This window comes from Narcine bancroftii, chromosome 3 (assembly GCF_036971445.1).
Source record: "Narcine bancroftii isolate sNarBan1 chromosome 3, sNarBan1.hap1, whole genome shotgun sequence".
Lineage (NCBI taxonomy): Eukaryota > Metazoa > Chordata > Chondrichthyes > Torpediniformes > Narcinidae > Narcine > Narcine bancroftii.
In genome coordinates this window covers 300,606,273-300,632,086 of record NC_091471.1, presented here as the reverse complement: position 1 = coordinate 300,632,086, position 25,814 = coordinate 300,606,273, and the positions used below count along the sequence as shown (strand labels likewise).

The 25,814-nt window shown below is 41.7% G+C and overlaps 1 long non-coding RNA gene across 2 annotated transcripts in view; it reads right to left on the bottom strand.

Moving 5' to 3' along the window:
- LOC138756533 (uncharacterized) overlaps positions 1-25,814 on the bottom strand; it is a 47,759-nt gene that overhangs the window by 14,572 nt on the left and 7,373 nt on the right. Inside the window, exon 2 of one of the 2 annotated variants that reach the window (XR_011353136.1) lies at positions 9,390-9,523. The exons of the other annotated variant lie outside the window; for it this stretch is intronic. This is a non-coding gene — a long non-coding RNA (uncharacterized lncRNA). The remainder of the gene's footprint in view (positions 1-9,389; positions 9,524-25,814) is intronic. 2 annotated transcript variants of the gene reach the window in all.

The following is a 25,814-nucleotide window of genomic DNA, read 5'->3' as shown; positions in this document are numbered from 1 at the left end:
TGTGTCTGCATGGGATTTCCCCTGGGTGCTCCAATTTCCTCCCACTCTCCAGAAATATACGGGGTTGTAAGTTAATTTGGGTGTAAATTGGCGGCACAGGTTTAAATGGCCAGAATTGGATTCTACTGAGCTGTAAATAAAATTTAAAAATGAATATATCATTGCTTCAATGCAAATTTTCATGGAAATGATTATGACTTTAATAAAATGCATCAGTGTAGCATTCCTTGCACTCAGTTTGAGAGACAGATGAAGAAAGTTCTTTAAATGCATATAAAGATGTGAAGGAATTTCCAGATAAAGTTTCCTTTGAAATAGGCCTTTAATATAAAACTTGGGTGTCTCTTAAGTTTACTTTAATAGGATTTATGATAAAGCTGGCACTCTGTGCATTGGAAATAAAAATAAAAAAATGCTGGAAACACTCAGCAGGTCAGGCAGCATCTAGGAAAGAGAAATAATGTTTCAGTCCTGATGAAGGATCTTTGAACACAAACATTGACTGTTTCTCTTTTAAAGTTACATTTTAAATTTAGACATCCATCACGGTAACAGGTCCTTCCAAGCCCAAGACGCTGTGCCACCAAATTACCCCTTGAATGTTTTTGAAGGGGTCCCGAGGAAACCAGAGCACCTAGAGAAAACTTGCACAGACACGGGGAGAATGTACAAACTCTTTACAGACAGTGCTGGATTCGAACCTGGGTTGCTGGCGCTGTGGTAGCGTTGTGTTAATGCTAACTGTGCCGTAGGTGCTGTCAGACGTTTTTTGTATTTCACATTTCCATTATATATTTTTAATTCACTCAAGGGGTGTGGACTTTGCAGGCTGCACTAACATTTAATTGACCATCTCTAATTACCCTTGAGAGGTGGTGGAGAGGTGATTTTGTGGACTGGTGGATTCCTTGAGGTGGGGATGGATCCGCAAGGATGTGACGCAGGAATGGTGAAGGAATGGCGATATATTTCCAATCCAGAGAGGCATGTGTCTTGGAGGGCAACTTCAAGGTGGTGACATTCCCATCTGCTCCTTGTTGATATTCAATCACACTGTACATCTGAATGACAATACTGTATCCTAATGGTGAAATACTCTATACCAGGGAGTATCTTTATGCAAATCACTCACTTAATAAAATGCTTCTGATCCGCGTTCTTTCTGCCTTTGCTTCTTCTTACTGGCCACTGTAATTCTATCTCCCATCCACACTTTGACCTATCTGTCTGAGATGTTCTGCATTTTAATTTGAAGGAAGAGCACCTGATCCATCTCAGTAACCTACAGTTTCCAGAATCAATATCGTTATAGAGTCATAAAGTCACATTGCATGGAAACAGGCCCTTTGGCCCAGCTTGCCCAAGCCCAACAAAAATGCTCCAACCATTATCGTCCCACCTGTCCGTGTTTGGCCCACATCTCTCTAAACCCATCCTATCCACATATCTATCCAATTTTTAAAAAAAACATTGCAATTGTAACTCCGGCAACCCACAACCCTTATGCAAAAAGATTACTCTTCAGATTCCTGTTAAATATCTCCCCTCTTCACCCCTCCAACACTTTAAACTTATGTCCTCTGGTTACTGATTTCCCCAACTCTGAATAGAAGACTCTCTGTTTCTCTCCTCATTTTGTACACCTCCATGAGGCCACCCCTCATTTTCCTATGTTGCCAGGAATAAAGCTTCTGTTCAACCTCTCCCTCCAACTCAGGTCCGTGAGTCCTGGCAACCTCCTCGTCAATCTTCTCCGCACCCTCTCCGGCTTGACAACATCCTTCCAGTAGCACGGTGACCAAAGCTGAACACAATACTCCAAATGGGGCCTCACCAAATTCTTATATAACTGCAACATGACCTCCCAATGTAATATTCTAAATGATGAAGGCTAATATGCCGAAAGGCTTTTTGACCACCCAATCTAACTGTGACGCTACTTTCAAGATACTATGTACCCGTACTCCTAGGTTTGCTCTGTCCTAGAGCTTTTATTTTCCTTTGTGTTTTTCATTCTCTCCATCCACTTTCATTTCACTGCTTTTACTTGTTCCTTTCTCTTTTTAACCTGTCAATCAGATGGCTTCACCTCCACAACAACCTTGGCATCACCCAATCAGAAATATTTCCAATGTTCTATCTATCCTTCCCCCACCCCCTTCCCGCCCCTTTGCAAATTGGAACTAACTTGCTCTCTCCCTCCTCCAGTTCAGATGAAGGGTCTGACATGAAGCATGGCCCCAGTTCCCTTTCTCCCCGTGTAGCCTGAGGTGCTGAGCATTTCTATCAGGATCTGTTTTTATTCCGTATTTCCAATCTTTGATGTGCAGCTTTTGATTATTTGCTGGATGACTATATATGTTGGGTGGAAAACTGAGCTGTGCTGCTTTAAAAGAAATATTAGAAAGTTGTACAGAATGCTACAGTTCATTTTGGTTAAAGGCACAATTAGGGCACTCTGCATTTAAATAAATCAAATGTGCAGGGAGAATCTCTTTTCCAGTTCACCCACGTTTCTTCTTCCAGATTTATCTCAATCATTGAATGCCTCTGTACAAGTGGAGGAAAAAGATCATTTTTTTTAGATACAGCAGGGTAGCAAGGCCCTTCCAGCCCATGGGTACTCGCCTCCCAAATCCTGTAGGTTTTTGGAGGTTGGGAGGAATGTTGTCCCTGATGTGGACCCTACATTAAGGGGGCATTTTTGTTTCTCAGAACGAAAGCCTGTCCATTTATCGGTTCGTCAGCTTTTGTTTTGATTCTTCAGTGTACCAGTGTTTCCTTCCTGCCTGATCAGCCGAGGGTGAGTAATCATGGATATCCCAATGAGAGTCATGGTCATGTTAACAAGGATGGAGAATACAAGAGATGGTTCATTGTGTGAGACAATAGAGAAACTAAATTCTCCTTGCCCTTGAGTCAGGGTTGTAAGAGTACATTTAAATTTAGAGGTACAGTACAGTACATTGATCCACGGCCCGCGCTGACCAATTAACCTTCCAACCCTGTACATCTTTGGCATATGAGAGAAAACTGGAGTACCTTATGGAAACACGGGGACAATGTGCAAACTTTTTGTAGACAGTGGCAGATTTGAACCCGAGTCAGTGATGCCGTAATAGGGTTGAGCTATTATGTTAACCATACTGCCCATGTTAACCAATGCAATGGTCTTGGTAGCTGTTTATCATTATGCTATACTCATGGGAGTTTGGACAGAAGAGGGGGGAATCTTATAGAAATTTACACAATTATGAAAGGAATCGATCAGGTAACAGCATGGAGATTGTTTCCACTGGCAGGTGAGGCTTAGATAAAAACAAACAGGAGGAACTCAGCCAGTCTCACAGCATCCATAGGAGATAAAGATATATTACTGATGTTTCGGGCCTGAGTCCTTCTTCAAGGTATAAGCAAAAATCAGACAGGCACCTAAATTAAAAAGTAAAGAGAAAGGGGGGAGAATGGGAGGGGGAGAAGTTCAGACTAACAACCAAAAGAGAATTACTTGGAAATAACAAAATAAAAGGTGAGAATTGATTTTGGCTCAGTGAAAAAAGATAGAGGGAAAATGTGTGTGTGAGAGAGAGAAGCAGAACTAGAGGGAAGGAAATGGGGAAGAAGGGGGTTTCTTAAGGAATCCAGAGGAGTTGATGTTAATGTCATTTGTTTAAACGGAGCCCAGTTGGAAGAAGAGGTGTTGTTCCTCCTATTTTCAGGGGGGTCTCAGTCTAGCAGTGCATTTAGAACCAGGGGATACAGGTCTCAAGATTCAGGGTAGTGGATTTAAATTAGAGATGAGGAGGAACTGCTTTACCCAGAAGAGGTGAGTCTGTGGAATTTTCTGAGTGCTTAATTCAATTTATTTAAGACACAAATAAATGGATTATAATAGGGGAATTAAGGGTCATGGGAAATGGGTGGGCAAGTGGAGTTGAATCCATGTTTGGGTCAGCCATAATCTTTTTGAATGGTGGAGCAGGCTCGACAGATCTGACTCCTGCTTCTGATTTTTCTGTTGTTATCTTTACTTCATATGGACGCTGCAAGACCGGCTGAGTTTCTCCAGCATTGTGTTTTTACTACAATCACAGGATCTGCAGACTTCAGTGTTTCATTCATTTATGTTGTTATGTTCTTATTGGTGCTTTTGGAGGCTGTGTATTCACCGGGAAGCCCACTGAACAGATAATACAACTGCTGAATGAAAGCTTCCTAGCCATTTCACCTTGGGTGTCTGAGTCAACCACCTTGAATTTCCCTGTCATTGAATGTCGGCAGCAACAAGTGACCATTGCCATTTAATCACCCAGCCTCTCACCGCTGTAACAAGAAAGTGCTCGATACTCTTTTTAGAAGGGCCACACTTCTTTTGCAATGGAACCAGAGATGCTGATGGAGCATCCAATTCTACAGATTGGCAGAGTTCCCACAGATAAATGGAGCAACTGAAATAATGCACGTGAGATTTTGAAGTCTCATCTGTCAACCTGTTCAACTTAAGGAACAAGAAAAGGTTTCCTTTACATTAATGTGCAGCCCTTCTGCCATATCAATCTGCATATAACATCTGCAAAAAGCAGGAAGCTTCCATTATGCAATAATCTATCACAACACCCCTTATGTGTCAGGAAGTGTGATTGGTCATCAAATCTATCCTCTGACGTCTTAACTTATAACACTTAGAAAAGCTTTCATTGACAAAGGTCAACAGATATAATGATAGTTGGGTCAGTGCAAGAAGTGTCACAGAGAAGAGGACAGACATTCTTAAATTTCATTGTCAATGCCTGGATGAATCTTGCAGAGTCTTGGAAGACAGCCTAGTAATAGTCTTAGAATCATTATTACTTGCTGCAAGCAACTTAATAGTGTGAGGGAAAAAGTGCTTGCTGTTTGTTAAAGGTGATGGTGATAATAATGAAGATTGGTTTGGTGGTGATTTGAAGTTTATGCTCCGAACCCCACAATACCCAACTATGGGACAGTAGCATAGAAGGCTGGTGGTGCGTACACTGTGCCAGTTGTTACTGCAGCTGACTCCCTCTGTAATCCATTGCACCATCACACCCAACACCACATCAACATGATGAAACTTCTCCAGCAGGTGTGCGTGAATGGAAAAAGCTCTGAATGGCGTCCAGTGTTAAGTGGTACACCCCAGGGCACGGTGTTAGGCCCACATTTGTTTTTACTCCACGTCAACGACATTCACGGAAAAATCACAAGTACCACTAGACGATTCGTGGGCGACTGGTATGCCATCCGATTAAGTCAGCTGATGACGAGGATGCTCTCCAAAAAGATCTTGATAGAATGGTCACAAAAACGGGGCATGCAGTTCAATCCTTCCAAAAGCGAAACCATGCGTGTCAGCAGGAAGAGAAAACCAGGCAAAACATCATTCAAAATCCTGGGCGTCACCCTTGTATGGAACCAAACAGACCAAATACCTTGGCATCAAAATTTTAGAAGGACCTGCGTTGGAATGATCAGACGTATCATATAACGGTGAAGGCAACAGGAGTCCTAAATTTTCTGAGACGCAACTTCCATCAACTTCTGTCGAGGAGAAGTTGTACCTCACCCTCGTCAGACCACATTTGGAATATACGGTAGCTGCATGGGATCCATACACAAACAAAAACACTACTCCCATCGAACGACAGGCAGCCCGATTTGTCACAAATACATATGGAAGAGAAGCGAGTCTTGGATTCATTAAAGTGGAGCTCTCTCCAAGGCAGACGTGAAGCACATTTCCTGACTTGTTTTTACAAAACGCTAAACTGCCTGCTCGATTATAGACCACCAATTTTATACCGAACCAAAGCCTGCGAGGAGCAGGCACGGGCACGCAACCCAATTTGTAGTGCCATCTTCCAAGACAGATGTGTATACCGATTCATTCTTCCCCCATCCAATTAATCATCACCCGAACATCCTCACACAACAAGACCAATTACATTTAAGACAGCTCTTCTTCAAAAATCTCCTCCTTAAGTCCCCCTTCCACCCCTCCCCCTCAATCCATCCAGAATATTTTGGGTGATCAAGAACCAAGAACACAAAGTCCTTGAACTTAATGACATCTGCCCTTTCCCTCATGAGGCCCTCTCACTCGCAGCGGCTGGGACCACCCTGAGGTGAAGTGCTTGTTTACCGGAGTGGGTGCTTGAACCCATGGCCTTTGTAGAACAGTGGCCCAAGTACTTGCGACTGAGTGCAGCTAACAACAGAATGGAACTTTCCAGATACAAAAGGAGCAACTCCTTATTCTTTAATGATGAAATGCACACAAAATGGTAGAAATAAATGAAAGCAAGAAATAAATTAAAAGGTTTGCATTACATATATAGAGAAAAAAATCTATAATACCCGTTAAGCACTGTGTATTTGCATTTATTTAAACAACTGGTATGAAAATAAATCCATAAAATAAAATAAATTGCAGAAAGAATTATGGTGTCAAAAGACATGTTGGTGGTTGAGGGGAATGCTAATTTTCTGTTGTGTAAAACAGGTACGAGTGAACCACAGGCCATTCAACAACCAAGGTTTAAGGTCCCTTTTATTGTCTCGTAATTATACATTAAAAATGTACCATGCATGACATACTTTTAACTTTTGTCTGCTGTAAGGCAAACAAAGATTGGCTGTGAACATTGCCTAGTGCCCCTAAAAATAGAAGCAAAAGTGAGTGCCTTCAGAATCACAATGTGCATGGATTTGCCTCCAGAGCTCCCATGGCCTCTGCAGCCGCACAGGCTCCTTTTCGATTCATTGGCAAGCCAAGCTCCAGATCCAAACCTCGGACACCGCGAGGAAGCCTTCAGTTCCCAAGGCCCCTCGGGAACCTTTCTTGCCCTCAGCTGCCTCGGCGCCCTCTTGAACGTCTGCTCCGATAACTGGTTCCCGTGAGCCGGTGAGTATTGTGAATATCCCTCCTGAGTATTGTTTCTTTTGACGAAAAGCAAAATTGTTGGGGATATTGAAGGAACTACTGACTTGTTTGCAACTGCTTTACATTATTACATAGTTGTATTCGCACATCTCGTCTCAGTTTTTACCAAGACCCTACTTTTCTTTGTGAGGAGATCTTGAATCAAAATATTAATTTCTACTAAATATTTGTTGCATTTTCTGTTGGTTGTATAAAAATGGTGATGAATCAGCATACAGGAGGGAGATTAAAAACCTGGCTGAACGGTGCCCCAATGACAACCTTGCACTCAATGTCACCAAATCCATGCAGCTGATTGTTTTACTCCAGGAAGGGAAGACCAGAGATGTACGATTCAGTGTTCATTGGGGGAAATCAGAGGTGTGGAGGGTGATCAAATTTAAATTCTTTGGAATCATTATCTCCGAGGAGCTTTCCTGGACCCAACACAAATGATGAAATGAAGAAAGCACGTCTGCGCTTCTACTTCCTCAAGAGTTTGCCGAGGTTTGGTATGACATCGGAAACCCTGGCAAATTTCTACAGTTGTGTGGCGGAAAATATGCTGACCAGCTGCTTCATGGTCTGTTGAGAAGAATGGAGTAATGCTTACATTTGATCTTCATGGGTTAGCTTACTTGAATCTGTTATGAATGTGTTAAGGCTTGGAACAGTGGGGAAGGTGAGACGTGGAATGGTGTGAGTGTATTGTATTCAGAAGCAAGCATTGAAGTCCAGTCCATATTCATCTTTACTTCCAGGGAAAAAAGGTGTTACATACTAGAGGACATGCATTTAAGGAGAGAGGGGAAAGTTTAAGGGAGATGTGCGAGGTAAGATTTTTTTTTAAGGTAGATGCTGGTGGGTGCCTGGAACAGGCCGCCAGAAGTGGTGGAAGCAGATACAACAGTAGCACTTAGAAGGTCTCTTGATTAATGTATGAATATGATGGCTGATGAGAGTTTTTGTCATATACGTAAGCACAGAAAAAACCCTGTTATCTGGAATTCAAGCAACTGGCAAAAAGCATCACAGAAAATGAATAGGTACAAAATACAGAAGTTTAAAATGGGTGCACCTTGCTGTGAGTTCGCCAATCCAAGCAGCACACAATCTCAAGCAACCGGAAAATTCACTTATCAGCAATCCCCATTGGTTCTAGATACCAGGGGTTTAACGGTACAATGTTCAGATGCACCAACATTCTTACTTTCAGTAGCAGAGTTTTAGTTTAAATTGGACATCATGTTCAGCACAGAAATCAAGAGCCAATGGGTCCATTCCTGTGCTGTACTGTCTGATGTTCGGCGGACTAATTTTAATTAATTTAAACAAAATCTAGGCATATAACACGATAATAGGCCCCTTTGGCCCACAGGTCCGTGTCGCCCAATTACACCTAACTGACCTACAAAACCCAGTAAGTTTCTGAATGGCGAGAGGAAACCGGGGCAGATACGGAATGTACAACTCTTTAAAGACAGCGTGGGATTCAAACCCTGGTCCCTATCGCTGGCGCTGTAACAGTGTTGCGCTAACCGTGCCACCCTGTGTAATATAGAAAACAATCAAATAGAAAGTATTTGTGAGCAGTCCTTCATCTCTCGCAACAAAAGAAGTTACAAAAATGGCAGAAATCTGGAAAGAAATACGGGCGTTTAAAGAATTGAAAGACCCCCCTAAGAATGTACTTTGACATCAATCTTTAAAAATTCCATTTTATCACATGCAGGAGAGACAAACTGAGTAAGTCCTGAAGATTTAAAAGAATACCTTGTGTTTTTGCTAGATTGGATTGATTTTTTTTTCCTGAGGGGGGAGGTGCAGGCAGGGAGAGCTTGTGGTTCTGCGCATGCAAAGATTACAGCTCAGTGACCAACTGACCACAGAGGCACAGAAGAAACTCTATTCAGAAACTATCACTGCCCAAAGAGCTGCTGTTGCCAGGCAACCAGTGGGCTGCAGAGATGATTTTTAGATTACAGTTGCTTCTGATCAATTCTGCTACATGGGCGAAACTGACCAGCCAAATCTCCATCACTCCCAGTAATATTGATCAAGTGCTTTTATAGGTGTTCAATGAGGTCTAATAAGCTTCGAGTAAACAGAACCAAGGTTTTCCTAATAACCAAATGGTCAAACATCAACCTGGCTTGTCTCTGCTAAACTCCAGTAACGCTTTCTTTCAAAAAGAAAAGAACTATCAGATTTATTGATACATTTGGTAATTGTAGATGTGATTGTTGAAGAACTCCACTCTGAAGAGAATTCTGATTGCCTGCACACCACAGGCATCGGCTACTTGTCAATAAGAGTGCTATTTTCTGCTATTGCATTCCAGCTGTACTCTTGGGGGATGCAGGTTCCATATGGTTTCATACGTTTTTTAACTTTTCATTTGACTTTAACCCTTTCACGGGCACAGCGATGCATCTATTCCACCTACCTCACTGGAAGTCGTTGCTGTATGAATCTAATGCCTTAATTGTATGTTCTGGTTATCTGCAGACATTTCAAGGGTATTTCAGAATGGCAAAACCACATCATAGGAGTCCGTTCCGACCCAGGGATAGGGAAATTCTTGCAAAGAAATGACAGGTTAGTCTATAAGCAGAAATTTATATTGCACCTCAACTCTGGATATGATCGATCTTAACAAATACACACAGGTTTCCCTACATCTCAATGTGATTTGCTTGCCTTTCAAAACCAATAAAAATAGGAGAGTGCTGGTTGGAAACATCGTTTTCCACTGGCACCTTGCCCGAAGAATGAACTGGGACAGGGTCCAGCGGAAAAAGAAAACTTTCAGGATGCTGGTGTCAAATGACATCATTTCATGCCAGGGATTAACCATCTCGTAACCCCAGCATTTGCTGCTAAAGCCAGTGGAAAAGGGACAGCAGAAAGTCACCTGTTTCCAGTTGAAGGTAGAACACTCCGATCCCTGGGGATGAGTTGTGGCCCAGTTAAGGGTGGCCCAGTGGAAATGGGACAAAGGGCTTCCTATCCCGGGACACTGCCAATTAACCGGGATGCCAGTGGTTTTCATTTTAATGTTTGTCCTTAAAAATTCAATAAATTTGTAATACTAAACATTGAACATTTCTTAAATATAGGGGTCAGTATTCAAAAGAATTAATATCATTGAATCAAACTCTTCTATTTTTAAAATGTGGTAAATGGTAACATTGCCTGTGATTATTTCCTTATAAGTCATCAACTGTTACAGGCAGCCACTGATGAGGGAATGTATTACTTGGGGTTAAATATATGTGCTGCGCTGTTAGACAGAATCAGACACACACAAGGTAAAAACTGAACAACAGGCTTTAATCCACAAAGACTTCCACAGAGCCAGGCTGGCTGTGGCTGCAGCAACTCTGTGAGGCCTCGGGAGGCCGGCGCAGGCTTATAGCCCGGAGGGTGATTGACACCTGACTGGGTGGGGCTTGATCATTTCAGGCTGACTGGTTGGCAGCCAGCCAGGTGTTGTCCTGTCCCCTTACACCCCTGAAGGTAGAGGTTTCCCCCTGCAGTAGGCCGGTGGTGTACCACCACAATATATTACAGTGACAGTGAAACAGGACGTGCCAGACTGTTGCCCACACCCCATCCCTCACCACCTTTTGGGGCCCTTAACTGTCCTTCTAAGTGAAGCAACACTTTACTTGTGAATCGGCGGGAGTCATCTACCGCATCTGGTGCATCTCTCCCAACATCGGAGAGGCTGGACGCAGACTGGGAGATCACTTCGCTGAGCTCGTGACAGGGCTCTCTCAGTGGCAACCCATTTCAATTCTCTGCTCCATTCCCTCACCGACCTGTCTGTCCAAGGCCTCATGCACTGCCAAACCAGGATCTCCCATAAATTGAAGGAGCAACAACTATTATTCCTCTGGGCATTCTCCAACAGAATTCTTCTGTTTATGTAGACCACTTGCCGTTCTCCACAGCCCTTTGCCTCCTTCTGCCAACTCTCAACCCCTTCCCTCTCCATTCATAGAGCTATCCCCTCCCTTTATCCACCTATTACCTCTTGCCTTGTTGCCTGTACTCCTCACCTGGCTCCCCCCCACCCCCACCCCCACCCCCACTCCCACTACCTTTTATTCAAATGCCTGTCTCCAATTTGTTCATGCCTTGATGCCCAAAATATTGGTGATGTATCTTTACCTTTGCTATATAAAGTACACTGTTTGATCTGCTGAGTTTCTCCAGCGTTGTATTTTACGTATTTAGAGATGGTTTGGGAGGAATTGTTAGAGCAGCTTGAACACACACATTTTAAAACAGAGAATATTTGCAGGACTTTTGCAGAGTACTTTTTGCAGGAGGTAACAAAGTATCGGCAGCAGCTTGCCTGGGAGAACATGTGATCTTTGCAGGTGGAGGAGAAGAGTTCTGCTCTCAGAGAGGGAGGGTGTGAAACAGAGAGAGAGAGGAGACAGAAATCAGTTCCAGAAGGACAAGCTAGCAAACTTTGGAAGGCTGTCTGGTCAAAGGAGGAGATTGGCGGTCTGAAAGGTGACCTGAAAGAAAGAGGATCATCTGGAGAATCCTGAAGAGGGCAAGTTTCGTCAGCAAGACTGATTGAGAAATAATTAGTTGTGGATGTCCTGGAAAAAGAATCTCTGAAAACCAGCAAGAACCCTCCTGAGTGTAACCATTTGCCTGTTAGGCACCAAAGACTGGTGAACTTTGTTAATGCTAACTTCTGTGCACAGTACAAGAATTGCCTGCAACTAGTGAGATTGGACTATGATCACAAAGAACTTTTCTAATCTTAAATATACGTTACACACACCCGCGCTCAGTATTGGGGGGGGGGGGGAATATTAAGTAGTTAAATAGGTTAAGTAAGAAGGTTAAGTAATAAGTTAGAGTTTAATTCTGTTTTCTTGTTCAAACATAATTAAAAAGTAATTTTGTTTAAGTTACCCTGTGTTGTGGTGCATTTCTATCGCTGCTGGTTTTTGGGGTCCTCTCGACTCCCTAACAATATATTACACATCAGTATTGAAATGCCAAATGTTTCTTGTCGTATTGGTGAGGATATTACCTGAGAGAGAAAGTCATCTCAAGTTTAAGGGAATTTGATTAGACCAAAAGCTTTGAGGTTCAAGTCGCACACCAGAGACTTAAGCTCAAAATCTCGGGTGACATTGCAATAGTGAAAGCCTGCTGCATTTTTGCAGGTGAAAACACAAAATTGGAGGAAAAAGAATCAAACAGTGTACCGTATATAGCAAAGATTAAGATACATAACCAACTCTTCCATGATGAAGAGTTCAAGCCCAAAACTTTGGTTATACAGCTTTAATTTTGCTCTATAAAGCATGCTGAGTTTCTCCAGCATTCTTCAAACACAGCGTCTGCAGACTCTTGAGTTCTACTTGCAAGTGTTGCTTTTTGTTACCCCAGAGAAAGATGTAACTCAACAGAATTAAAACAAAATGTGAGCTCAGTTGGCAGTTTGAGAGAAAATAAAACATTAAAAAGTCTGCAGACAACGTGATTGAAGTAAATACACAATGCTGGACAAACCAACAGCTTACTTTATACCATAGAAATAAAGATGCATAACCAACATTTCGGGCTTGAGCCCTTTAGCAAGGTATGAACAAAATGTAGACAGGTGCCTGAACCTCAGGTGCCTGCCAACATTTTTCTCATGCCATGAGGAAGGGCTCAAGCCTGAAATGTTGGGTATGTAAAAAGACAATGCTGGAGAAACTTGGCAGATTAAATACTGTACTTTATATAGCAAAAAATAAGGTACGTAACCAAGATTTCTGGCTTGAGCCCTTCATATAACATATAAGCATATAACAATTACAGTACGGAAACAGGCCATCTTGGCCCCTCTAGTCCGCACCGATTTAAGTGATCTCCACTAGTCCCACCTACCTGCTCCCTGTCCATAACCCTCTAATCCCCTCACATCCATGCCCTCATCCAACCTTCTCTTCAATGACCCTGCTGCCACCACTCAGCCACCACTCTCTGAGTGAAGAAGCTTCCTCTTACATTACTTCTAAAGTTTTTCCCCCAACCCTTAAATTATGACCCCTCGATCCAATCTCACCTACCCTCAAGGGGAAGAGCCTATTCACATCTTCTCTATCCCCCTCATAATTGTATATACCTCTATCAAATTGCCCCTCAACCTTCTACGCTCCAATGAATAAAGACCCAGTCTACTCAATCTTTCTTTGTATTCTAGATTCTGTAATCCAGACAAATCTTCTCTACCTTACTGATATCCTTCCTATAATTTATGGGCCAGAATTGCACACAATATTCCTAATTTGGCCTCACTAATGCCTTGACCAGTTAATGTAATGAGTGATTTTAGCTCCCCGAATATCGATTGGCACTCTCTTTATTCCAGGGGCTTAGATTGTGCAGAATATGCGGAGTTTGGGCACCTGCCTGCATTTTGCAACTTCTACAGGAGCACCACTGAAAGCATCCTATCAGGGAACTTCACTTCTATATGAAGCACTTTGGGAATCTTGATGCAACGTGATGAGATAATTTAAACCATTCAAAAATTAAGTTCTAAGTAAACTTTTATGCGGTAAGAGTGGATCTGCTACAATTTTAACCTGTAGACACATGGAAAATTGCAGATGCTGGAATCTGGAGAAAAAAAGTTTTGGCTGGAGGAAATCAGCAAGTTGAGCCTCATCAGTGGGAGAAAAAGAGTGTTTCAGGTCAGCACTCTTCATCAAGACGATGGAGGTACATACAAAGCACACCCTCAAATAATGCACCATGAGTGGGGGAAAAATGATAAATATCAAAGGAGAGATAAATATTCACAGTGTCATGGTACAACAGTGGAGTCACCCGGAGTCATGTTCTGGACAGAGTAGTACAGGGAGACTCAAAATGTGATAGCGGTTGGGAAAAAAAAACTGGTTCTTAAACCTAGATGTGCTGGATCTTAGGCTTCTGTACCTTCTGCCTGAAAGTAATTGGGTGTGGTAAGGATGATGGGAGCCCTTCAAGGTGCTGGCTGCTTTCATGAGCCCACACAATCCAATTTATTTTTTGTAACTCCGTAACTGGAGAGGGATGCAATGTTGCACGTTTTTTGGAGGGGGGGGGGGGGATCCGGCTGTAATCTACAATGATCTCAAGGACATTGAATCAGCAACAATCCTTGGAGAAATGTATGGCCATTTTGCACACAATATTTGAAAAGAGCATTCAGATAAATTCAATATCCTGCTCATCCCAAACCAAATCATTTTCTGTTTATTCTTCAACTATGGGCTCATTGTCAAGACCAGCATTTATTGCTCTCCCCAAGGATTGACTCGGGATACAACTTAATGGTACAGCAGGCAGTTAAGATTCAATCACATTGATGCGTGGTTGCATTTACAATTAGAACAGTCCAGATAAAGACAAAGATCTCCTTCATTAAATGACACGAGTGGACAATTTGTATTTCTACCACACTCCAACACTCCACACTCCAACAGTTTCAGGGTGACTTTTACCCAAATAGCTCAATATGCCATGAACATGTCACTAAATTCATTGTTCTGTGGCAGTATTACAGTAACATTTGAAAAATAAATTAATTAGTGGAAAATTAAGAGAAAATGATGTTCATTGTCCATTCAGAAATCTGATGGCAGAATTCCACGCTCCTGTACCTTCTTCCTGATGGTAGCAGTGTGAAGAGGGCATGGCCTGGACGTTGGAGGTCCTTGAGGATAGAGGCTGCGTTCTTAAGACACCGGCACTTGTAGATGTCCTCAATAGAGTGGACACTGATGCCCGTGATGGCACTGGCCGAGTTCACAACTCCCTGTGATTTTTTTCTTGTCCTGTGCATTGGCATCTCCATACCAGGCAGCGATGCAACCAGTCAGAATGCTCTCCACAGTACACCTGTAGAAGTTTTCCATAGTTTCTGATGATGTATCAAATCTCCTCAAACTCCTCATGAAGTATAGAGGCTGGCGAGACTTCTTCATGATTGCATCAACATGAAGGAAATGGGAACAACAGTACATGCAATTTGGGCATGTGAGAAAGTGGAAAAGTTTTGGGAAGATCAAAATCAGGTATTAAATAAAATCACAAAAAGCCACATACCAAAAAATCCAGAGATCTTTCTTCTAAGTAATATAAGAAGTAAAGAACTTGGACTCGATTTGGATGGAGCACAAAAAAGATTTATTATGATATCCTTAGCTGTAGCAAAAAAATATATTACATCAACCTGGAAATTAGAAGATAACCTGAGAATACAATAATAGTACATAGAAATGAATAAATGTATTCCATTGGAAAAAATAACATATAATTTAAGAAATAACGCCACTGTATTCGAACAAATTTGGGAACTGTACATGGAACACAACAGAGAAGTCCTACTGCAGACCTCCACCACCTAAAATGACAGAAGAAGAAGACGAAATGAACTGACCCAGTGTAAAAGTAGATGACACAAATTTCTTGTTTATTTTCATTGTGTGATGACATTGTTTAATGGGTTTAATGTATCATATACGTTGAACGTTGAATGGGTGGGGAGTGGGGGTGAAGGAGGGAGGGAAGGGAGGAAATGATACTGTGTATATTCAAGAGGGAAATGTTTGTGTGTATTTTGGTCAGTATGGTTCATAGTGTGAAAAATAAAAAAATTAAAAAAAACATGGAGGCTCCAGGGCAGATCCTCAGAGATGTTGACAAACAGGAACGTTAAGCTCTTAACTCTTTCCATCGGTTTCAAACAAAATTGTATCTCACCAGCTGCAGTGAGTTCAGACCTCCTAATTACTAATCCAGTAATATTTATACTATGCTAATATTGGCGGAGGTTTGGAATGACATTGGAAATCCTGGCAAATTTTTGCATGTGTGTGGTGGAAAGTGTGCTGACCCCTCAGTGTAAAGTCCTGCAAAAGGTAAAGAACTCAGCGCAGGACATCACAGGCAAACTCCTCCCCACTGTCAAAAACATCGACAGGGAACGCTACCATCGGAGAGGAGCAGCAATCATCAACCCTGGATTTGTTCTGTCCTCGCTACTGCCATCAGGAAAGAGGTGTAGGTGGCACAAGACTCGTACCACCAGGTTCAGGAATGAGTTGCTCCCCCTCCACCATCAGACTCCTCAACGACAAACTCAATCAGGGCCTTGTCCAAGGACTCTTACTTTTGCACTTTATTGATTTTTGTTATTTCTGTATTACACAGTTTGTTTACGTGTATATGCTGTGTGTAGCTTCTTTGCGCTATTCTGCTCAGGAATGTATGTCATGTCAGATATGTACTCTGACAATAAATCTGAATTATGTGTTTACTGGAACGGAATCTCTGTACATCTTTTTCTGTGAAGGATCTCAATAAAGAGCAATAATAAAATCTCAGCAGATAACCTACAGTGTTGGAGAAGCAGGTTTATAAATTCCAATGAGAGCTCAATTGACTCGAGCATTGTCAAATGCTCCTTCATTAGATTGTGCTTCTCAATTGGCTAACATTTTGGGTCTGCTTAGGAGCCCGAGCGTGCCTGTGAAAGAATAATCTTTTCTGCTGGAGATAATGGGAGTGAAGGTGATAATTGGCAGTGATGATAAATAGAAATGATTGAAGTAAAAGTTAATTTTATTCTCTGCTCAATTTTCTACTTCCTTTGTCTTCAAGCACACGTCTCAATAAGAGGATTTATAGGACATAGAAGCAGAAATATGCTATTTCCCCATTTAATCATGACTTGATCCATTTTCCCACTCCGCCCCACTTCCCAGACTCCTCCCCATAACCTTTGAAGCCTTGTCTAATCAAGAACCTATCAATCTTTGCCTTAAATACACCCAATTACCTGGGTCCACAACTGCCTTTGGAAACAAACTCCACAGATTTACCACCCTCTGGCTACAGAAATTCCTCCGCATCTCTGTTCTAAGTGGATACCTTTCAATCCTAAAGTTGTGCCCTCTTGTCCTCCACTCTCCCACCATGGGACACAATCTCTTTTCATCTACTCTGTCCATGCCTTTCAACATTCGAAATGTTTCAATGAGATTCTCCCAAGAGCTGTCAAACGATCCTTGTATAATATCTCTTCATTCAAGATTCCTTTATTGTCATGTAATAAAAACAGTGCAAGTATGACAAGGAATTTGTTTTTGTCTGCCGCAAGGCAGCCAGATTTGCCATTGGCGGGAATTGCCTGAAAGAGAAACAAAGCAGAGACCCCTCAGAGACACAGACTATAGATTTGCCTCCAGCACCTTCACAGCCCCTGCAGACATACAGAGTGCCGTCCAAACCTTCATCAGCCTGAGCTCCAGGTCCGAACCTCTGATATGATCAGGAAACCTTCAATGCCCTCGGCACCCTCTCGCATCCCAGTTCCAACATCTGGTACCCCTTCGGCCAATCTCGAGTCAACACGACATATTATTCCCAGAATCATCAACGTTAAAGCTGATTTAGTTAGTTTCCTACAGCTGGAATTGAGACCACAATTAAAGAGCATCCAATGATGTTAGTTTTTGTTTAGTCCCCTCTAATATTTTTAAACAGATCAGCACATACAAGTTGCTTTTACTTGGCAATAAATGCTTAAAGTGCAGTTTTCAAACACGATTTAATACAATATTAAACCATCCTGTTTATTTCAAGATTCAATTTATTGTCATTGTAATAAACCAGTGTCATATTACACAAAATTGCTTTTTCCTGCTGTAAGGCAGACAGATTCGCCATCGGCAGAAATTGCCTGAGGTGCCTCTTACAGTTCGAGAAAGAGAACAAAAAGAGTCACCCCAGAGTCACTGAGTGTCTGTAGATTCATCTCCAGCATTTCTGCAGTCAAAACCACTGGTAATCTGACCTCCGATACGGTCAGGAACCCTTCAGCACCTTAGGCACTCCCTTGCAACCCGGTTCCGATACCTGGTGCCCCTTAAGCCACTTTTGAGCCAGCCTCCAGCAGTCCACAGCAAGTCCACAACGTGTCTCCCGACAGCAGTCTCCAGCAGTCCACAGCCTCCGTGGGTTCCTCCCCTCGAGTCGCCAGCAGCCCGCCACATGCATTGGTCTTTCAACCTCCGAGTCTCCTCACTGGTCTGCCGCCATGGTCCCCACGGGTCGTCTGTCTGCTTCTCCTTCTCAGACGGGGGATGAGAGTATTTAAGAGGAATGTTTCAGCAAATGGTTAATGCAAATATACCATGAGGAGTGCACTTGTTTCTCATTCCACATTGATATTGACTACTTCTGACCCATCAAACAATGTGCAAAAAAATAGGTAAAGTTTATGGTGCATTAGCTCAGCCATCCCATGGACCACAGCGTATTTAAACCTTGCTTTTTAAAATGCTTTTTAATATTGTTGGTAGGAGAGAAGTACGGAAGAAACCAAAACTTGACTGCTTCAGACAGAAGGGGACCCAAAAACTTTGAGCAGGGTCTAAGTAGTGGGGATGGGGGAAGCAGAGCCAAAATAAGGTTGAGAATGGCTGCATTAGCTAAACAATGTTACTCCATTGCAGGTCTGTAGCGACAATTTATATCAATATTTCTTGGTCTGAAGGTTTGTTGATGGCAATGCAAGCTATTGCTTATAAATACTTTATGTAAAAATGCGTAATTTAATGCATTCAATTTTTTACGCTGACTTTGAAATTAAACATGTCAACGTAAGCAGCAGGCCTCAGAGAGTAATACTGCTGGATGTGTCCTGCAGCAAGTTACAGGCTAGAACATCATCAGAGATCAGGAATCTTTGGGCACTGTGCACTTCACAGTTACTGTTGGGAATAAAATTTTATTATAAATTGATTTTTGTTCCTGCTGAATACGAACTGCTCATTTCTGACATCTCTTGGGTAAGAAGGATTAAGTATTAATTTCCAGTTATTACTACAGAAAAAAATATTTGACTTCATTTATTTGATTTAAGCTGAATGCAAGTTTCTTTTGAAATGTATGAAAATATCTTGTACGTTGACTCTTTAAGAAATGGTGGGTCTCACTGTCAACATGAATTGAATGGTTCTTTATACAATCTTTTAAGTATTTCAATCTGTGCCCAAATAACAAATTGCTCTCAATTTATTGAAGAAAATCAATGCCTGAGAAGAGAATCAGAAGCAGAAGTTAACACTGCCCCTCGAACATGTCCTGACATTGTAACGTTCTGATTCTCCCATTTAATGACTTGAGTCCACGAGAGAGTAAATAGAGACCCCTGTACAGTTTTCATCCTTAACAATATCACCAAACAAACATCTGCACAAAAATAACTTGACACTTTATTTTTACAAGTTCTAGTTTAATAATTCGATAGTACATCCCGACGATGCCAAACACACATACAGGCATAACACACATACAAACGATATATATAACCCGGTGCACGTTTACATTTAGTAAAATAAATGAATATTGTTAAATAAATAGTAGCCACGGAAACTTTGTAGGGAGCAGTTCTGCAAGTGGGAAGAAGCTGTTCCTCAGCCTGGTGGTGCTGGCTCTGATCCTCCTGTATCTCTTTCCCGACGGGAGGAGCTGGAAGATGCTGAGTGCGGGGTGAAAGGGGTCCTCACTAATTTTTGCTAGCCCTCTTTAGACAACGATTCTGGGTGATGGGGTGGGTTGGGGAGGGGAGGTGAGGAGGGAGGCAGCAGTGATCCACTCCGCCGCTCTTATGGTCCTGTTGCATTGACCTCCGATCCAACGCTCTGCAGCAACTGTGCCACACTGTAATGCAGATGACCAGCTCTCTCTCGATAGAAGGTTAACGCGATGGTGGCCTTTCGCTCAGGATGTACGGTCGATGTTGCACATTCATGATAAGTGAGGAGATGTGTGTCCAGGATAGGTCGCTTCTTAAGTGGACCCTGAGAAACTTGGAGCTCTCTACTCTCTCCACTTTAATTTTTTTTAATTTAAAATTTTAAATATAAAAAAATTAGACAAGCAGCATTGTAAAAGCCCTACGAGCCCGTGCCACTCAATTGACCTACAATCCTTGTATGTTTTGAAGGCTGGTAGGAAACCCACGCAGCCACGGGTAGAGCGTACAAACTCCTTACAGGGATGTGTTTTTATTTCTGCGAACAAAACTTAAAATATTACCAGTGGGGGAAAAAAAAAAGCATGAATTCTGCTCAAAAGAAGCTTGACATTTGATTGGGACCAAATCAAGCATCCTAAGCAGTTATTCTTCTCACTATCAGTGCGACCCATCGACAATATCCACTGCTACCTCGACAGCACCTCCCAAACTTGCAACCTCCATCAGGTGCGTGGGAGCACCTGCAGGTTCCTTTCAAATCCTGACTCAGAAACACACCTTCATTTCTTCATTGTCTCTGTGTCGAAAGCCTGAAGCTCTCTTCCCAACAACACTATGGGAACACGCTCATGAGAAAGGTGGCAGCAGTTTATGAAGTCACCTCTTCTCAGGGGTAATAAATGCTGGTTCTTCCTGGCAATGTCTAGATCCTAAAAATATAAAATAATAACTTGATACACAACACTCTTGAGGCTGAAAAAGCATTCCAAGTTAGGGATTAAATTTAACATCTTTTATTTAAATTTAGACATACTGCACAGTAACAGGCCATTTCGGCCCATGAATCCATGCTGCTCAATTTACATCTCATTAACCTACACCCCTGGTACGTTTTGAATGGTGGGAGGCAACCGGAGCCTCCAGAGAAAACCCACACAGATACTGGGAGAATTAACAACTCCTTACAGACAGGGCGGGATTCAAACCCCGGTCTGGTCCCTATCACTGGCGGTAACCACTATGCCAACCGTACTGCCATAAGTAATCACTATGCCAATGCAAAAGAAAAATGGCGTGGAATGCAGGTTTTAAGGTGGATGGAAGATTCCTTTATTGGCATGTAATGGTACAGAGCATGCATTATTGCACTAAATTGCCTTCTGGCAGACAAAGAATCACCATAAGTGTTGCTCTGTGCCCTTTACAGTGAAAGAGAGAGAAAGAGAAGCAAAAGAGAATCCCTTCAGAGTCACCCCTGTGGAAGTTTTAAATGGTGTAAAAAGTTGATTCAGATACAATATTGACAAGGTTATTTGAATCAAAACTGATACCATCTGAAACATCAAAGTATTAATGCGAAAAGACTCTTCAATATCTAATATTATAAATGAAAATGAATTGGATTTGAGAGGAATTCACAATGCAATCTAATGTAAATGCCAGTGTATTTAACCAAACTGCCATTTATCTGTTTTATCTCAAACCATACACATCACGAGCTGTGCGGACCCTCTTTTCAAAATGTTACATTGGTCAATAATCTATTAATACTGACCTTATTTGACATCATTAGTTTCTTGGTGAATCGAATATTGTAAGTGAGAAAAATAGAAATAAAATGTATTACTAAGAGAGGCATATGATAGAAAATTGCAAGCAGCTTTGATGATGAACTGAAGTGTCAAAAATACTTTATCAAGGGTAATGAGGCATTACATGTTAATTGAAATGACTGGCACCTGCTCCTGCAAAAGTCATTCAGCATTTAACAGACTGCAAAAAAAGTCAACCCATGTTTTAGCCATAATGAGACGACGTACCTTTACTCTGGATTACAAATAATTATGAAGAAGGCTTTTCAAATGTCTGATTGACATGGAAGAAAGAATTGAGGACTGATAGAAGTCCAGAGGTGGAATGATGGTGTGCCAAAAGAAAATATTGTGGAGGATTGAGTGTTGAGAATTGAGAGGGAAGGGATTGGGGAAGTTGGAGGAAAGTAGAGAGAGGGGATGGGGAAAGAGAGAGGCTCAGTGGAGTGGTTTAACAGAAACTGGAGATCAGTGTTAGAGCTATCTGTTTAGAGAGTGCCCAGACGGAATATTAGGTGTTGTTACCTCGGTAACAGCCTCGGTTTAGCATTTACTTGGGAAAACTCGACACCCCTATCTACCGGTGATGCCACTTTCAGGGAATTATGTATCTGATTTTCCAGATCCCTCTATTCTGTGGGCCCTACCGTTTACCATGTACAGATATGTCCTACCTTGGTTTGTCCTTCCAAATTACAACATCTCATACTTATCTGCATTAAAATCCATCTCCCCAAAAGTTTGTTTAAAAAAAAAATGTTTATCTCTTCTAAAGTTGTTTGGTGAGGCAGGGTTTGGTGCTATCATTTGATAATCTCGGCGGCGAGAGTGGGAGTGGTTTAATTCTGAAGGCAACAATTTAGAATTGTTGTGAATGGCCAGTTTTCCTGTTTGAAAGTATTGGATAGGTGAAGAGGAAGGGGATGCTGATTGAAAGTGGAAGCATAAAATTGCCTAGAGCTATGTTAAATCTATCCAGAATGCAGTGGCAAGTGCTAGGCAGCATAATGGAGAGTTTGCTCCTTTAGATAATGGGCTTCACCTCCACAAGAAGTGCGATAAGGCTCCTGATGCTACTCCTGTGGGTAGATCCATCTTCAGAAGGGAGATTTGTGAGCACGTGTTTACGTAGAACCATAGAATATTACAGCCTAGAAAATGGTCCTTTCGCCATTGTAGTCTGTGCCAAACTATTTTTCTGCTTAGTCCCACTGACCTGCACCCAGTCCATAGCCCTCTATACCTCTCCCATTCCTGTACCTGTCCAAATTCTTCTTAAATGTTCAAATTGAGCCCGCATTCACCACTTCAGCTGGCGGCTTGTGTCACACTCCCACCACTCTCTGTGTTCAAAGATTTATCCCTCCTTTTGGCTTTCACACTTGATGCCACCGACACAATCTGTCCAGTCTGGTAAATCATGATTCCTTTGGGGCACTCTTTAAATTTAAAATTTAGATGTACAGCACAGTAACAGGCCCTTCCAGCCCACAACACTGTGCCCCCCCCCCCACCCAATTCACCAACTGAACTACAAACCCTATACATTTTTTGGAGGGTGGAGAAAACCAGAGCACCCAGAGAAAATGTATGCAGACAGGAGGAGAGCATACAAACTCCTTACAGACAGTGTTGGATTTGAACCCCAGTGGCTGGCGTAATTGTGTGCACTAACTGCTATGTTAAGTGTGCAGACCAAACATAGAAGATTCTAATCATCATGTTCATATCCTTCCATCCTTTAGCTCCGTAATCTCATCCATTCATTTAACCTTGGATTCTAGTGCTCTCCCTACCTATGGCCATTAGATCTTTCCTAAATTTAATTCATCTTCAGGAACATGATAAAACCTTGAACAAACTTACACAGAGAACATTGAGTTATGTACAGAGATCCAGATTCCACAGGGCCAGTGTAATCTTCTTGTACTGAATACCGAGAGAAATGAAGCATCACAATATCTGCAAGAGAATCTGTAAGGGATTCGGCACTCCAGAAGGAAAGAAAGATTGATTTTTGGAGGCGCTATTTTCTGGACAATGTAGCTGCAGGAACATCCTTTCAACAAAGTGAAAAAGAAGTTTTTACTGGATGGAAGTGGTCAGAAGAAGTCAATTCTTTTTGTTTGGTTCATTGAGCAGAGCAAACAAGAACAGGCATTGGCCAATCTTACTTTGATGAAGAGCTCAAGTCCAAAAACGTTGGTTATGTACCTTTATCTTTGCTATATAAAGTACATTGTTTGAACTGCTGAGTTTTACAGTGTTGTGTTTTTACTTCAATCACCGTGTCTACAGACTTGCGTATTTTACTTTTTTATTGAACATTTTATTTAAGAATTTAAAAAAAACCACCTTCATATATACATTGTCAATAAAACCACAACAAATATAAAGTGGTAGAAAGAAAACAAAACAAAAAACACTTAAATTCCTCCCACCCACCCTCTCCCCCCACTCCCACCCACCAACCCTATCTTAAATATAAAATGAAAAAGAAAAAGAAACTAAGAGAATGCCAAAAAGAAATATAATTCCCAATACAAACCATGATGGAGTTAAGAGTTACCAAAGGAACGGGGTTTCAAGAGTCCCTGACACTCATGTTTTACTTCTCAATCTTATCAACATTCTCACCTCAACACTTGTTTAAAGAGCACGTTGGAAAGAGACTGAAAAATGTTTGCACGATTGAATTGTTTATTGTTTATTGTCACATGTGAAAAAAAATGTTTCACGTGCTATCCAGGCCCATCAACCAACACATAGTTCAACTGGTAGTGCAAGAATAAACAAGGGAGATGGTGTTACACTTTGGCAAAAGTTTTAAAAAGTACAGTTAAACAGTGCAAGACATCATCTTTTACCAATGAAAGATCCGTTCAGGAATATGATAGCATTCAATGCGAAGGGACCAAACTCTCAATGGACAGCAAAAATTTGCTAGTTTTTAAAATGTGTCAAATTTAAACCTGGCTGGATTTCAGTTTGTAAGGCCTCCGCTTTCAACTGTGAGCATGTATAATTAGTTAAATACTTACTGAAAAAGTAGTCTGCCGCTGACAGTTCCATTGATATAAACCCAAATAACAATTTGATTGCACCAAAATATACTTTATATTCATATTCATCCAATGTCAAAACCAATCCATTTATAAATTAATGTGCTTGAGTCTAATACATCACTGCTTCCAGAGGCTGATTCCATTGGATCTTTGCACCTACGTGACTTCTGAAAGGAGTCTATAGTTCCTTCAGTTCATCAGTATCAAATGCTACCAATCTATTCCCCGATTCAAAGCAAATTATTCAATAATTCAATATTTTACCACCATTTTCCACTTTCCTGTGTCATTTTATATTGTGTTATTCATATCTTTGTACAAAAATGGCTGAGCATCAGAGGTATATGCTATGAACACTTTTAAGGTGAGTTTGACTGTGAATTGGTATGTTAACTTTAGTGAGCATGTGAACTTCCCTCTGTGTGTCCCTCTCAAGAAGGAACTTGCAGGTTTGCAAACCTTCCATGTGTTGCAACATCAGTGTCCCAGATGAATGGTTGAGTCGGCTCAAATTCTGGCAGATAATAGCAGTCTAGCAGAATGCCTCTCTGACTGGAGGTCTGTGACTGGTGGTGTGCCTCAGGGATTGGTGCTGGCAGCTATTTCAACTCCATTGAGCTGAAATAATTCAAACTTGTCAGACACAAAGGAGGTGGAAAAGCCTTGACAGGGTATTGGGCAGTGGCATTTTTATCATCCAGGGTCAGGAAACCTTTCACCTGCATTTTCTTTCAAAGGGAAATCCTGATGTGAATGGGTTGAACTTGCTATAGCTTCCAGAGTATTTGAAACAAATGGAGATCGACCTCCCTTAATGGATTTGAAAACCAAACTTAAGGATTTCAAAGCCTTCAGCCAGAGGTCTCCTGAGTATCAAGAATCACAGCATCTTCCCTCTTGACCACATGAAATTTTGGTTTCTTGACTCTGATCAGCTGGATACTCATGTCATAATGAATGAGTGCTGATGGAGCTCACCTAGAAATAATCTCAACAACTGGGAGTTAATGAAAAGGATGGAGGTCCAATGTTATTGCATTTCCATTTCCTGATCTCTCTAATTAACATCACAATATTGGGTCATCTCCCTTCCCCAGTGGAGACAAACCTGCAGGACAGTGACCATGGTGGTTTTTCATTTTATATGTGGGGGTCCCACATAGGCTGCACATTGGAACCAGGTATTGGAACCGGGATTTTAGAGAGGATGAGGGCAAGTTTTGGGTGCTGAAGGCTTCCTGATCATGTCAGAGATTTGGATCTAGAGCTTGGGTTGGTTGAAACAGGAGTCTATGAAGCAGTGGGAGCGTTAAAGTGAATTCACGGACACCCAATGACTCTGAAGAGACTAGTTTTTGCTTATACAGTAAGGGGGACCGAGCAATACTAATGGTGACCCTTTGTCTGCCTTATGGTAGGCAGAAGGCAATTTTGTG